Source organism: Etheostoma spectabile, chromosome 18 (assembly GCF_008692095.1).
Source record: "Etheostoma spectabile isolate EspeVRDwgs_2016 chromosome 18, UIUC_Espe_1.0, whole genome shotgun sequence".
Lineage (NCBI taxonomy): Eukaryota > Metazoa > Chordata > Actinopteri > Perciformes > Percidae > Etheostoma > Etheostoma spectabile.
In genome coordinates, this window is record NC_045750.1 from 15,848,096 (window position 1) to 15,861,210 (window position 13,115).

At 40.4% G+C, this 13,115-nt stretch overlaps 1 pseudogene; it reads left to right on the forward strand.

Moving 5' to 3' along the window:
* Positions 1 to 6,516, forward strand: part of LOC116706695 (inactive peptidyl-prolyl cis-trans isomerase FKBP6-like) — an 11,666-nt pseudogene extending 5,150 nt beyond the window's left edge.
* Positions 6,517 to 13,115: the final 6,599 nt, after the last annotated feature.

Below are 13,115 nucleotides of genomic sequence, written 5' to 3' on the forward strand. Positions count from 1 at the left end.
CATAGCTTCCTGTTATTTTATTCATATTTTGATTTTTCTATGAACCTATATCCTTACTATATTTTATAATCTCATATGCACATTTAACAATACTGCGTTTCTTTCAAGCTGTGTCTGTGTTTTCTTTAGTCGCTGCTGTTACAGAGATACCAGTGTCTTAGATTCAAGGTCCTTTAAAGTACACGTTTTTCCTAGCGTAGGCATAAACCAGATAACCAGAGATGCACATTGTATCAAAAACTATGTTTCAATAAAGCAAGGGAACTGCAGAGAAATCCCCGGAGTTCTCGAAAGGTCATGCTGCAGATAGTGGCTATTCTGATTCTCCCCCTCTTGCAATTGTCTTTTAACTACACATTTCCGTCTGCGTGCTCTTTCTTGCTTGATCGTGTTTATTTATTAAGTTAAAGTGTGAGAACCTGACATGTGTACCACCACTTTTCTCCTTCCTGAAAGTGAAGGAATGATTAACTGTACAAAGAGCTGCACTTGTGGGCTTGCACTATGTTTAACCTGCCCGGATTAACCGTGACCTGGATCTTTCAGGCAACAATGGAACCCCGTGGCTTGCGCACTGTTGGCCACCATACACCATATCAGATATTTATCCGAGGATTGTCTTCAAAGGCAACGCACCACTCAACAGCCATGGCAGAGATTATGTTGGATCCGGAGCACGTGACTCAACAGTGCACTTGCAACTGTCTGCTGCGTCGTACTGCACGACTGTAGTACAGTTCCTGACTACCAATTCGTCCAGACCATGAACAGATGCAACAACTCCGGATGTGGATATTCGGCAGGACCTATTGGTATCTAGCCATGATACACTCCAGTGTAATTGACATTTGGAACCATAATTTTATGTTCAAGTCTACTGCTACCCTACAATTCAGAGAAATATTGTACTTTTTACCTCATACATAAATCTGAAAGTTTCAGTTACTTTAAAACATTAAGATGTTTTGAACCTTTTCAGTTTTTAAAAGTGTTTATATTTATGCAATAGCTAAACACACTGCAAAACTCAAGGCCCTTGCTTCCTGATTTGCAGCCCGTTCTCATAGTTTAAAATAACTCACTGTTGGCTGCTATGGCAGGCTGCATGTAAACCGCTGTGGGCCGCTTGCTTGGTCCTCCGGCAATGTGTGCAGGATTAGCATGCAGCATTAGCCTATATCTAATGTCACACTCAAATGTGACATTTAAGGTCCTTAATGCTCTTCTTTTTTTTTTTTTTTTTAAGTTTAGAAAGGTTCACTCTGTATGTAGTATAATTTTAGCCTAAGGTAAATAAAAAATAAAAAAAAACCACTTGAAGGATGATGAAATTTAAGTTTGACATTACTGCTTCTTTTTTAGGAGATTGTTTTATTATTCAGAAACACATTTTGTGTAACACCACAGACACTCTTTATGCACTGGCTTTGCTTATTAATGGTACAAAATAAAAACATTTGTCATGATAGCATATCTCTGTGGGTGAAAAGCGCAGCTTGACTTAGTGTGGTCTGCTCATCGCGGCTTAATCGGTTGCCGAGCCAGGATGACAGGTGAAGCTATGTCAAGCCAGGTGTAGACAGCCAGGATAGTGCACGTTCACGGCTTTCTCAGATAGAACACGGTATCGATCACAGATTGACTGATTTAGATTGAGAAGACGCATGCGCCGAATGTTTCACCAATGAGCAGCAAGCTTCTATGAAAGTAAGAGGGGAAGAATATGTAAAAGGGAAATTTGGCTCAAACGGAGAGAAAAAGCCCACTGGCGAACCCGACTGAATGTGTATGGATGTAAAATAATCTACTTAGGCTCTAGTCACTCCACATTTTTACAAAGTTGTAGGCTACACTGTGTTTTAATTGCTTTAATATGCTATTTCATGTTTCTATTTTTTATGTGATAAATGTGCTGGTTTTACTGTAAAGTGTCTTTGACTAGCATACCATGTAAAGCGCTATAATAAAATGTATTATATTTAGCCTTTGCCTTAAAAGTGAGCAGAGGGAACTAATTTCCTCGGGAAATGGACCCTACGGACTTTAGGCTTAATTTCAAACCCTTATCACAACGCAGAACTTGTTTTACAACCACATGCACACATCTCTATAAGCTATATCTAATTCTTTGTACAATAATGTTCATACAGAACAATCAAAGAGACAACAACTAGAAAGAAGTAAGTGACTTCAATGCACGCTGTGAGCATATGGAAAAAAATATTCATGGTTTATTCTCTGACAAGTGACCGCACCAAATAAAAAGATAAAACCGTTGTGGTGTTCCTGTGTGTTGATGAAAATACACTACATACTTCTGTATATAGGCACGTTATGGTCCAGGGATGTGAGACTAATTGAGAAGTTTATAAAACCAAAGTAAGCTATAATAAAACATTAGGCCTACTTATTAAGATTTATGTTATAACCAACTGTCCTTTTTAGAGAGGACAAGCGACAAGAATGAAAGCATGAATGATTGGTCTCTGACCGTAGGCTACAGTTAATATCATTGGGAATATCGCTACATTAAATCCTCACACTTAATCTCCGAGCGCGTCCTGTATAAACCTGAAGCGGAGACCATGGACGCTGCGCTGCTCATCTCTACTTTTACAGAGAGAGTGGGACACTGACGCGACTCGCAGTCTGCCGGTGGCACCGGCCACCGGGCAGCGGCCACCGCCGCAGCTACCGGCCAGCGGCCACCGGCAGCGGCCACCCCGCAGCTACCGGCCACGGCCCCGGGCACGGCCGCAGCCAGACAGCCTCGACACACTACCGTCCCACCGGAAGTCCCACTCCGCATCTGGGTGCAACTGCAACCATTCCTAACCATCTAAACAACTGTGGTAGTGTTTAATCAAACTCGCGACTACAATAGTGACAAGTAGGCTAATGCATGTTAATAAAAATGAAGCAGAACCCATGCATAAGACAACGGAATAACTGTTAAAACACGTTTATTTCGGATCAAACGGCAGCTGATTTGACACATGAGACTGGCAGGATTAATTTTAGCCTGGCTGTTAGCCTGCTCTGGACCAAGCTAGCCGCAAAGAAATAATCTCCATGGTTACTTGGCTGGGCTTCATTCAATCTGGTTTCGTGCAACCGAGTCCAAGTAATTCATCCAGGATAATTGAATATCCCGGCTTAATCCCTTGTCCTCGTTTCGTGCAACCAACAGTTGAGTCGGATTTGTTAAGGCCTAACCCCGCCTTCCTGCGGGCAGCGCCTATTGCTTTATTGAGTGACCCAAACCTGAGCGCCAAACAAGTAGAAGAAATCTTTTACTCTTAATTAAGCCACTTGTTAGCGACAGTTAAAGCAGCTGCTTAACGGTCGCGTAACTTACCTACCACCTAAATGTCAGGAAACGGCTATTCTCCAGTATCCGAGGTTACTAGGCGCTGAAGAGCGACTGGGGCGGAGCACTCCGGTAAGTTACGCGTTGAAAGGTTAGCATGGCTACTATTAGCTAGCGTTAGCTAACTAAGTGCAGCTAACGTTGGCAAAGACGTTGACTGACTAGCTTCTAAGTGGTGACGTTTATGTTGAAGCCACGAAAATACCTTTTAAATTCACAATATTGCAGATCTGCAAACGTTAGTTCAGTTGCGGTCATTATGTTACTAGTTATTCAGCATTGGTCTTTTCTAAAGTTTAAAAATATATAATTATAGATCTTTAGGAAATGTGACACTGTTCACCATTTATTTAACGCAAATTGAGGCTAAAGTGTGATCATAGCAGTTTAAGCTAAGCATGTAGCTATTATTTAATTGTATATTAACATTAAATAGATTAATTCAGTGTGACTAGCGTTACTAAACATTATCTCCTCGATCTAAATGATTCGAAAGTTGAAATCATTTAAAATAACACTGTATCAGGGTTACCCAGACATTTGAAAATAAAAAATAATTTTTTAACCTAATATTCCATGTTGCACAGCAGCACAACAAAACAAATTGCCAACTAAAGCAAAAGTCAGAGCTACAAAGAATACAATGCTGGTTGCCTTCTTATATTGCATCATAGCAGTTTCCTCATCAGGATTTCGAACTACTGCGATTTTTTTTATTTATTCAAAGCCGTTCAGTAGAATGAAGTCTAACTTCTTGCCACTTAGAGTCCATTTGATCAGCTTCGACCAGATGAATGATGTCTTGGGAGATGAAGGGATCCTGAGAGGTGGTCCAACCCGGAGAGGGTCCATCTGTGCCCCAAAATGCTTCAGTATTGAGTATTTACAAGTTAATTCTTAAAAAAACCTAGCATAGTTTGCCAAAAGATGTTGTCCTGCAGTAACTAATCCTCATTCTCCTTCTCCATAGTCCATTACTCTGGTTTTCCTGGAATATCTGACCTGCCTTTTGAAACCACCACACACCGCAAGTACCCCAAATGATGAAGTTAGGGAGAGGTCAGTGACTCTTAGTGCATATTCAATAGAAGTTTTCTCTTTTGTTTAAAAAAACAAAACAAAAATCACAGTTTTGAAATGATCATGCAAACAGATGTGACGCTGGCTGGACTAGAGCTTGGTCTGTTGACCATGAAGAAAGGAGAGTTCTCCCGTTTCCTCTTACAGCCCCAGTATGCATATGGGGACATGGTTTCCTCCGTTAATTCCCCGTGCTGCAGTGGTTCGTATGAGGTTCAGTCCTCGATTTCCTCGACTCGGGACAAGTGGACGACTCATCGCAATGAGTCCGGTAGGAAGGCTTCAGGTGTCCTGTTGTTGTCACAGTCTGAGAATACTGCAGGTCAGAAATCATAAACATTGTTCTTCCACTTGACAGCAAATGCATGAAATGGCATGCTAATTAAAGGAGATTGAATTATAGTTTCATCCACTTTTCATCCACTTAAATGCATAAATTCACATTAGTGCACTTACGTACAGCTAGTCTGGCTAGTCCACACAGCACTTGGTATGGGAGGAAGAATTTGCTCTGGTTTATTGGCATTTCTTTAAACCAATCACATTTCACACGGTGCCTCTGCAAAATAGCCATGAAGGAACGTTGTTTTAGTCGTCACAACAAAACTCAGATTGGACAGATAGCCTAGCTAGCTGTCTGGATTTACCCTGCAGAGATCTGAGGAGCAGTTAACCATAGTCCTCAGAAATCGCCAGAGGTTAGAATGCCACACAAAGAAAGCGGAAGGTGAGGGGCATCCGGCCAAATGAGGACATCTGGAGGATTTTCCGGACCAATCCCCTACATGAATCGTCGTCGTATAGACATGCCATGCAGTCTTCCTATGATTATGCACCTTGAAACTTTGCTTATGCCTCTATTGCTTTTTTTTCATTATATATTTTTTAATAGCCAAAATAAGACAGAATGAGGTAGAAAAATGTCCTTTCCATTGCTTGTTACCTCTCTTATCTTCTCAGGAGGATCAGAACACAGTTCCTCTGTCCACGCTCTTCGAAGTTGTCAACACACTACGCAGCTTTGGCAACCGTTGTTTCAAGCAGAGCCGTTATGACAACGCCAAAGATCGCTATAAACAGGTAGATCATGAAAAGTGCATAAAGAACAACGCTCTAGTTACAGGTTATTTGTTGCCTTCATTTTACTGTAATAGTAAAAATGAAAAATGTATTTTGTAATGGTTCTGTGCTTGGCCCCCAGCAACAAAGCTGCTGGGAACAGGAAACACAGAGCGGTGCAGAGGTGGAGGGGATCAAGACAGCACTGCTTCCTCTCTATCTAAACTTTCTCTCACGGAGCTCCGTCTGGACTGCCTCACAAAGCCCTGAAATATGGCAACAAGCCTTGGGATAGACTCTGCCAACACAAAGGCTCTTTCCGCTGCGGGCAGGTCAGATGGCGCTTTTCGTTTTGTGTCCCAAATCATCAGATAAAAAGCCTCACAGGCTTTTGGAGGTCTTGTGCTTGATTTAAATGTTTTGAAGTCACTAGGAAGGTTAAAAATAAGGATGGTAGGGATGGTGACGGCACAGGCAGGAACAGACGCAATAGATGTTCAATCCCTGGAGAATTGTATCATATATTGTTTAATGTGCATGAAGACTAGTTAATTTTTGTAAAACAGTTTTTTTTACTTTAAACACTGTGTGCCACAGATGCCACTAGGGATCCATGTGCAGCCTGTCCCCCACCTTCGTTGTTAATTGCATACTCTCTAGATAACAATTCCATTATTCAGACTGATGTCATCTCTGTCAGGCATATCTGGAGCTGCATGAGTACGAGCGCCAGGGTTGCCTCATACCTGCTCAAGCAAAGAACCCTTTGACTGTGACTTACAACCTACTGAGGAAAGTGGCAATGTAAGATAACTGTTGTTGACCCATTCAGGAAGAATGAATGAATTAGATGAATTGTTTTGTCAAGGCGGTACGGCTCAGTTGTTAGTAAGTTTAAAATGACGATGCTACCCTTGACTTGATTCCTGTTTCAGTGCTATAAAGAACACTTGGACAAACAGAAAGACTTGTACTCCAAGATGTTCAGAGACTTAAGGGGCAAGTAAAGATATGAAGAAGGTAAGAAATCCTGTATCTCTAGGCAGTCCCTCCAGGATCTCGCATGTCGCAATTGCACCAATTTCGCAAATTCAACCAATCACCGTGACTTTGGTGCAACTGCAAATTTGACCAAAATAAGAGTTTTTTGCAACTTAAACCAATCTCAGCAGTCCCACTTGTCACACTTTGTATCAGTATGTGACTCTGAGAGCCAATGACCAAGCGGGCGTAAGAACGGGTTGACTTTACACGTACGTGCCATATTCATTTCCCTTGTTTAACGAGACGTGTGTGTTTAAACATCTCACATTTACCAACAAAACGTACAGCGAAAGACAAAACCTGTCGGACCATCCTGCCAACCTGTCTACGTTTTAATGTCAATGTACGCTGTAACGCTTTTTTTTTCACTCTGAAGCCACTGAAATCTAAAGATCTAACAATCTAAAGATCACAAGCCACAGACATGTTAAATTTTGTCTTTAATCCACCGGCCATTTTTATAGTATACCACATTTGCAGCATCTTAGGTCCTAGGAAAACTCGCTATAGTAGTTTTTATTCTCCTCAGAACAAGTTTCCTTTTTATTTTTTTAGAACTATACAAAAATTATAGGCATTTTGGGCACAACAATCTCAAGGCTGCAAATCTTGGAGGGACTGGTTAGGAGGTCGTCAAATAATAATAATAATTAATTTTTAGTAGTCTTTTCATGAACTCACCACCTAGTTAACCTAGTCACAACATTACTTTTGCCTGCTTTCCACACTACAGCTCCCATGATTCTTAGCAAAAGGCACATCAAATATCACATTTTTTTGACCAAATACCTCAATGTTGATATTGACATTGACTTCTCTTTGACTCCCGCAAGGAAATTGAATTTTTCAGCAGCATTTAACAGCTACAAAAAGGTAGAAAAATACAGTATAGAGAGAAAACAATATAAAAATAACAATAAAACCTTTAGCTAGAAAAGACCTTTAGCATAAATGATCAGTTAAGGCCGTTAGTGTCCAGTACGTGGGGCTCGAAAGTTTGGGCACCCCTGGTAAGAATTTTTACTAATGTGCATAAAGAAGCCAAGAAAAATGGAAAATCTCACAGGCATCAAATGACAGATTAGACATTTGTATATATGTCACTAAAAAGTTATTTTATTTCCATCATTTACACTTTCAAAATAACAAACACATGAATGGCGTCTGCTAAAGTTTGGGCACCCTGTAGAGTTAATCCTTGTACTGCTCCCTTGGTAAGTATCACAGCTTGGAAACGCTTCTTGTAGCCAGCCAAGAGTCTTTATTCTTTTTTGAGGTCTTCGCCCATTCTTCCTTCTAAAAGTCTTCCAGTTCTTTGAGGTTCTGGGCTGTCTGTCACGCACTGCTCTTTTAAGGTCTATCCATAGATTTTCAATTATGTTGAGGTCAGGAGATTGTGAAGGCCTGGCAAAACCTCAATTTACGCCTCTTGATGTAATCCACCGGGGATTTTGAGGTGTGTTTAGGATCATTATCCATTTGTAGAAGCCACCCTCTCTTTAACTTCAGCTTTTTCACAGATGGCACCAAGTTAGCATCCAAAATTTGCTAAAATTTATTGAATCCATTTTCCTTCTACTCGGAAATATTCCATGTGCCACTGGCTGCAATACAACCCCAAAGCATGATTAATCCCCCCCATGCCAAAGTTGGTCAGAGGTTCTTTTCATTAAATTCTGTGCCCTTTCTTCTCCAAATGTACCTAGCTCATTCCGGCCAAAAAGTTCTATTTTAACCTCATCGGTCCACAGACTTGTTTCACAATGCATCAGGCTTGTCTAGATGTTCATTTGCAAACTTCAACGCTGATTATGTGGTGAGGACGAGATGAGGTTTCTTCTGATGACTCTTCCATGAAGACCATATCTGTGCTAGTATCTCTTTATAGTGAATGGTTAGCACAACTCCAGTGTCTCCAGGTCTGTTCTGGATGATTGTGCAGTAAAACGTGGGTTTGGACTGGCTTTTCTCACAATCCTGCGAGCTGTTCTGTCTGATATTTTCCTGGTCTTCCAGATCTTGCTTTAACTTCCACTGTTCCTGATGACGACCATTTCTTAATTCATTCCGAACAGAGGATATTGGCATCTGAAAACGCTTTGCTATCTTCTTGTAGCCTTCTCCTGCTTTGTGACGGCAGCTATTTCATTTCACTTTCTTAGAAGAACCCATGGTGCTGATTTGTGGGGCAAGGTCAGATGAGTCTGGGCATTTAAAACCTTAAGAATGACATCACCTGGTCTTCCAGACAATGATTGAGAACCTCCATGACACGGTCAGGTCTTAGCTTTCCAAAGGAGGCCGGTGCATGCTATAAACTCTGCAGGTGCCCAAACTTTTGCAGATGCCATTTTTTTGTTTCTGTTATTTTGAAAGGGTAAATAATTGAAATAAATCTAACTTTTTGGGACATCTTTTCTTGCTTCTTTATTAATACAATTTTTTTTCCTGGGGTGCCCAGACTTTCGAGCCCCACTGTAGTTTTGAGTAGATTATTAATTACTTAATTGCACAGGGAATATTGCAATATTGTAGGGTTGACACTGGTGCTTTTACAAAAAAATTGCACACAATGAATTTGTTTTATAAATAAACACCCCAGTTATGTTGGTAAAGGCACTAATACATCTAATAGTATGTATCTATAATAGTACTCGCTCTACTGTAATGCAGCCTTTAAAACCAGGAAAGATACAGTTGTGTCATATAAGGATATTACCAACTCCAAGATTTAAGACAATATCTAGCCTTTTATGTCGATATAGTGCCCAGCCCTAGGTGAAATATCATTAGACCAATAGTTTTTTCGTGCCAACATTACATTTGTTTTATGAAGACAATAACAGGTGCTTCATTTTACTGCCCGGTTAACTTGACTATTTACCGTGGCGATAAACACTGATCATGGTTTAGCTTTTCAGAGAGACTGATCTTATACAAAATGTTTTTGTGTTGCAGATGATAGTGTAAAGACACAACCTCCAGATCAACGCCCATTTCACTGCACTGCACAGCACTCAGCAACTTTTTTGTGTTTTTGCATATGTTGGTGAAAAGGATATTGTTGTACAGATGCAATGTTGATTTCTTTTAAAATAGTTCTGTAGAATTCTTCAGATTCCGTTTGTTATAATGTAGCTCACACATTTTTGTTTTTTGGTGAGGATATGTATAAGTTGCTTTCACCTGAGTACCTAAAGGCTGGTAGAACATTTGCTGGGGTATTAAATATTTGCATGGGTTTTGATCACTTTGGGGTGATAATATAAAATATAAATAAGGTTTTTCACGGCTAAGCTTCTTGTTTTTTTTTTTTTTTAGAACAATTGGAAAATGCTTTGTGATAATTTCTTTATACTTTTATCATGCTGCCTTATACTCACTCTTTTTTGTGCTGCTTGTGAGATTGGGCTTGCAGCATGGCAAAAACTAGACACAAGAGCAAAGTGTGACACACTACCTGGAGATCAGTTGCATTTTGATTCAAGGGCTACTAGTCGTATGTAGTAAAAAACACCAGGGGCAGACTTGATCAATCTCTGCCTCCAGAACAGCAACCTGCTCATTCAATAAAATGAGATTTAAAAATGTGTAACACTTGAGTCAAAATTGAACAGCTTTCAAAAAATACTTAAAAATACGACTAATATGTATGGCATTTGACCATTATAATCTAAAAAGGTGTCTAGTATGAACGGACTGCTTGAAGATGTTCTTAAATTGGCCCGGCCCATGCTTCATTGGGAGTTTTCCAGAGCACCAGTTATAGCCATCAACCTGTTGCCTTTTTGACAGCCTGATTAAGCTATTTTTTCACTGCCCTATTAACTGCCCTCATCATGCACCAAACATGCTGCTGTTGCGTGAGCAGACTTTGGCACAGTGCAACACGGGTAAGAGTAGATAGGGAAGTGAAAGGTTTATAGAGAGTGGGCAGACCGAGTAGTAGTGGGGGGTAAAGTGACGGGGGACAGAAGTGTAGAGGGCAGATGGAGGAGTAGAAAAATCTGATTGACCTCTTGGGTAATCCATTTTCACAGTGTGTGTGTTTTTACCATTATCTCCAGCATATGGCCGGTTAGGTCAGACTGGACGCAGACACAGGCGGACACTATGGTCTCCAGACTTACCTGCTACCTCCGTCTCAGGTGAGCGAGAGAACACACATTTATGTTGCAGTTTAAGTGCAGTTTTGATTCTTAGAAGAAACATTAGTAGCTTACATTTTCCACAACACCTGAAATTTTGGAGTTTAAAATATTAAAACTTAATTGAGTCATTTTTATGTATGTTGGACACGGCTGTTCCAAAATAGGTGCATAATATAAGCAAATGCAGGCATGTTGCACAATCAAAACACTTAAGGTGATGTTTTCCAGTTTTTTTATTACTTTACTCACATTTACCTGTCAGCTGGAGTTACAATATTTTGCAATACTTTACCTTTAGCTGTATGATAAAAGTATAAATTATTACATGTCAATATTTTAAACAGCCATCTGAAATTATTCAAATTAGATCACTTTGCATGTATCACATTGATAATTTAAAACTGAGAGGGACCATTCTTCACATAAGAAGTGCCTTGGATGATTAGTACATTTTACTGCTGATGCACTAATAGTAACAATGTCGTGTTTCATTTGTAGTGTTACTATAATATAACAAAAAAAAGTCGGAATGCACGTTTATGAAGTTGGTTTTCACTTAAGAGAGATATGCTTATGTTAAGTTTGTTGACAGAAAATGATGTGCTTTGTTAGTTAGTTATGGAAACACCCTCCAAAAGTCTTACTTTTAATAGCCTCCATAATTGGGAATTGCACCAGAAGTAGTCAGTGCCCCCTTGAGCAGCAGGGGGCGTCACCACCTATAAAGCGTTGCCCTGTGGTTTCAGCCAATCCCTGGTGCGGGATGTGTCTGTAATCCAGCCTCTGTCTGCCTCACATACACAGCAGAGAAGACGAAGGGAGACGGAGGGACAGAAGGAGGAGAGTTTGTTGTCAGAAGTGTCGCAACATAGTCCAGCGATGGAAAGCTTTCACACATAGATAGGTGATATAGTATGTCAATAGATATATTACATATAATTGTGAGTGGGTGTCAGCTGTATGTGAAGCAGAAGAAAAAGAAAAGGAGGAGAAACATGAGCCGGCAACAGCAGAGTCCCAGGGAGTGGTTTTAACGGTTACCACAGCAACGCGGAACTGTTACCGAGAACTGGACCGTGCGAACCCAGCTGTCCGTCAGCCCAGGACCTCGATCCACTGTGCCCAGGGGGACAAGTGTGTGTGTAGTTGGAATAAAGCGCTTTAAAATGAGGGCGGTAGCAGCTAAGTGTGTGTTGTGGTGTGTGTGTGTGTGTGTGGTGTGTGTGTGTGTGTGTGTGGTGTGTGTGTGTGGTGTGTGTGTGTGTGTGTGTGTGTGTGTGTGTGTGAAAGCAAGTGCCAAAGGTCACAATGGACAACGTTATTTCCCTCATTTCAACTTGAGAGCTGTAGCAATGTTGAATGAAAGCCATCCTCCTTCAGTTTGTTAATACATCCTGCCTGAGAACTTGAACCCAGCAGAACTTCACAGCAACTTGCTTAATTGCAAGTTTGCACTAATTCATGATGGGCCAATCCGCCTAGCTTGGCCTTGGGTTATGTTTTTCCTTTACCACATTCTAATCAGCAGGTTAACTTGGCTTTGTTATGCTAGTAGGCCTAGTCCAGATTTGCAAGGTGACTAATCTAACTCTTCTACACCGCTGTAGGTCTAGTAATAATCTTTGTTAAGAATGGTGCTATATAAAATCATTGTTCTCAGTGTTAGTGTTTGCGATAGAAAATAGCCACTTGTGGATTATGGTTTGAAAGTATCTACAACTGGTAGATTATTCCATTAGTCAAATCAACAGAAAATTTAACAGCACTATTTGACAATGATCAATCATTTAAGTCATTGGCAATCAGTTACAGATGCGTAACATTAAGCTCTGGAAAATTGGCCCCTTTTCACTATTTTTGACATTTTATGATCCACGATTCATTGATTAAGAAAATTCAAACAATGATCAATATTGAAAATGAATCTTAAGTGCCATATGCTGAATTGCAGTAGGACTAGCAGGTTTGAAAGGAGTTTAATTTACACTCATGTCTTAATGCAGTAATATACAGCTACCAGGCTGCAAGTACTCCTTATTTTATTAGGAATAAACCTGTCATCGTGTTTGCAATTAATCATTAATCTATTAAAATAGTGAAAAATGCCCATTGCACATTCTGACAGCCCATTGCGACATCATCATGACGGCCTGTCTGTTTCGTCTGACCAACCATCCAAAACTCACATGTTTACGTGATTTAAAACGGAGAACCAGCAGACTCAACAGAGAAAAGCTGTCTCGTTTCTTGCTTGATCGTGTTTATTTAGTAAGTTAAAGTGTTATGAACCTGACATGTGTACCACCAGCTTTTCTCCTTCCTTGAAAGTGAAGGAATGATTAACTGTACAAAAGAGCTGCACTTGTGGGCATTGCACTATGTTTACCTGCCACGGATTAACCGGGACCTGG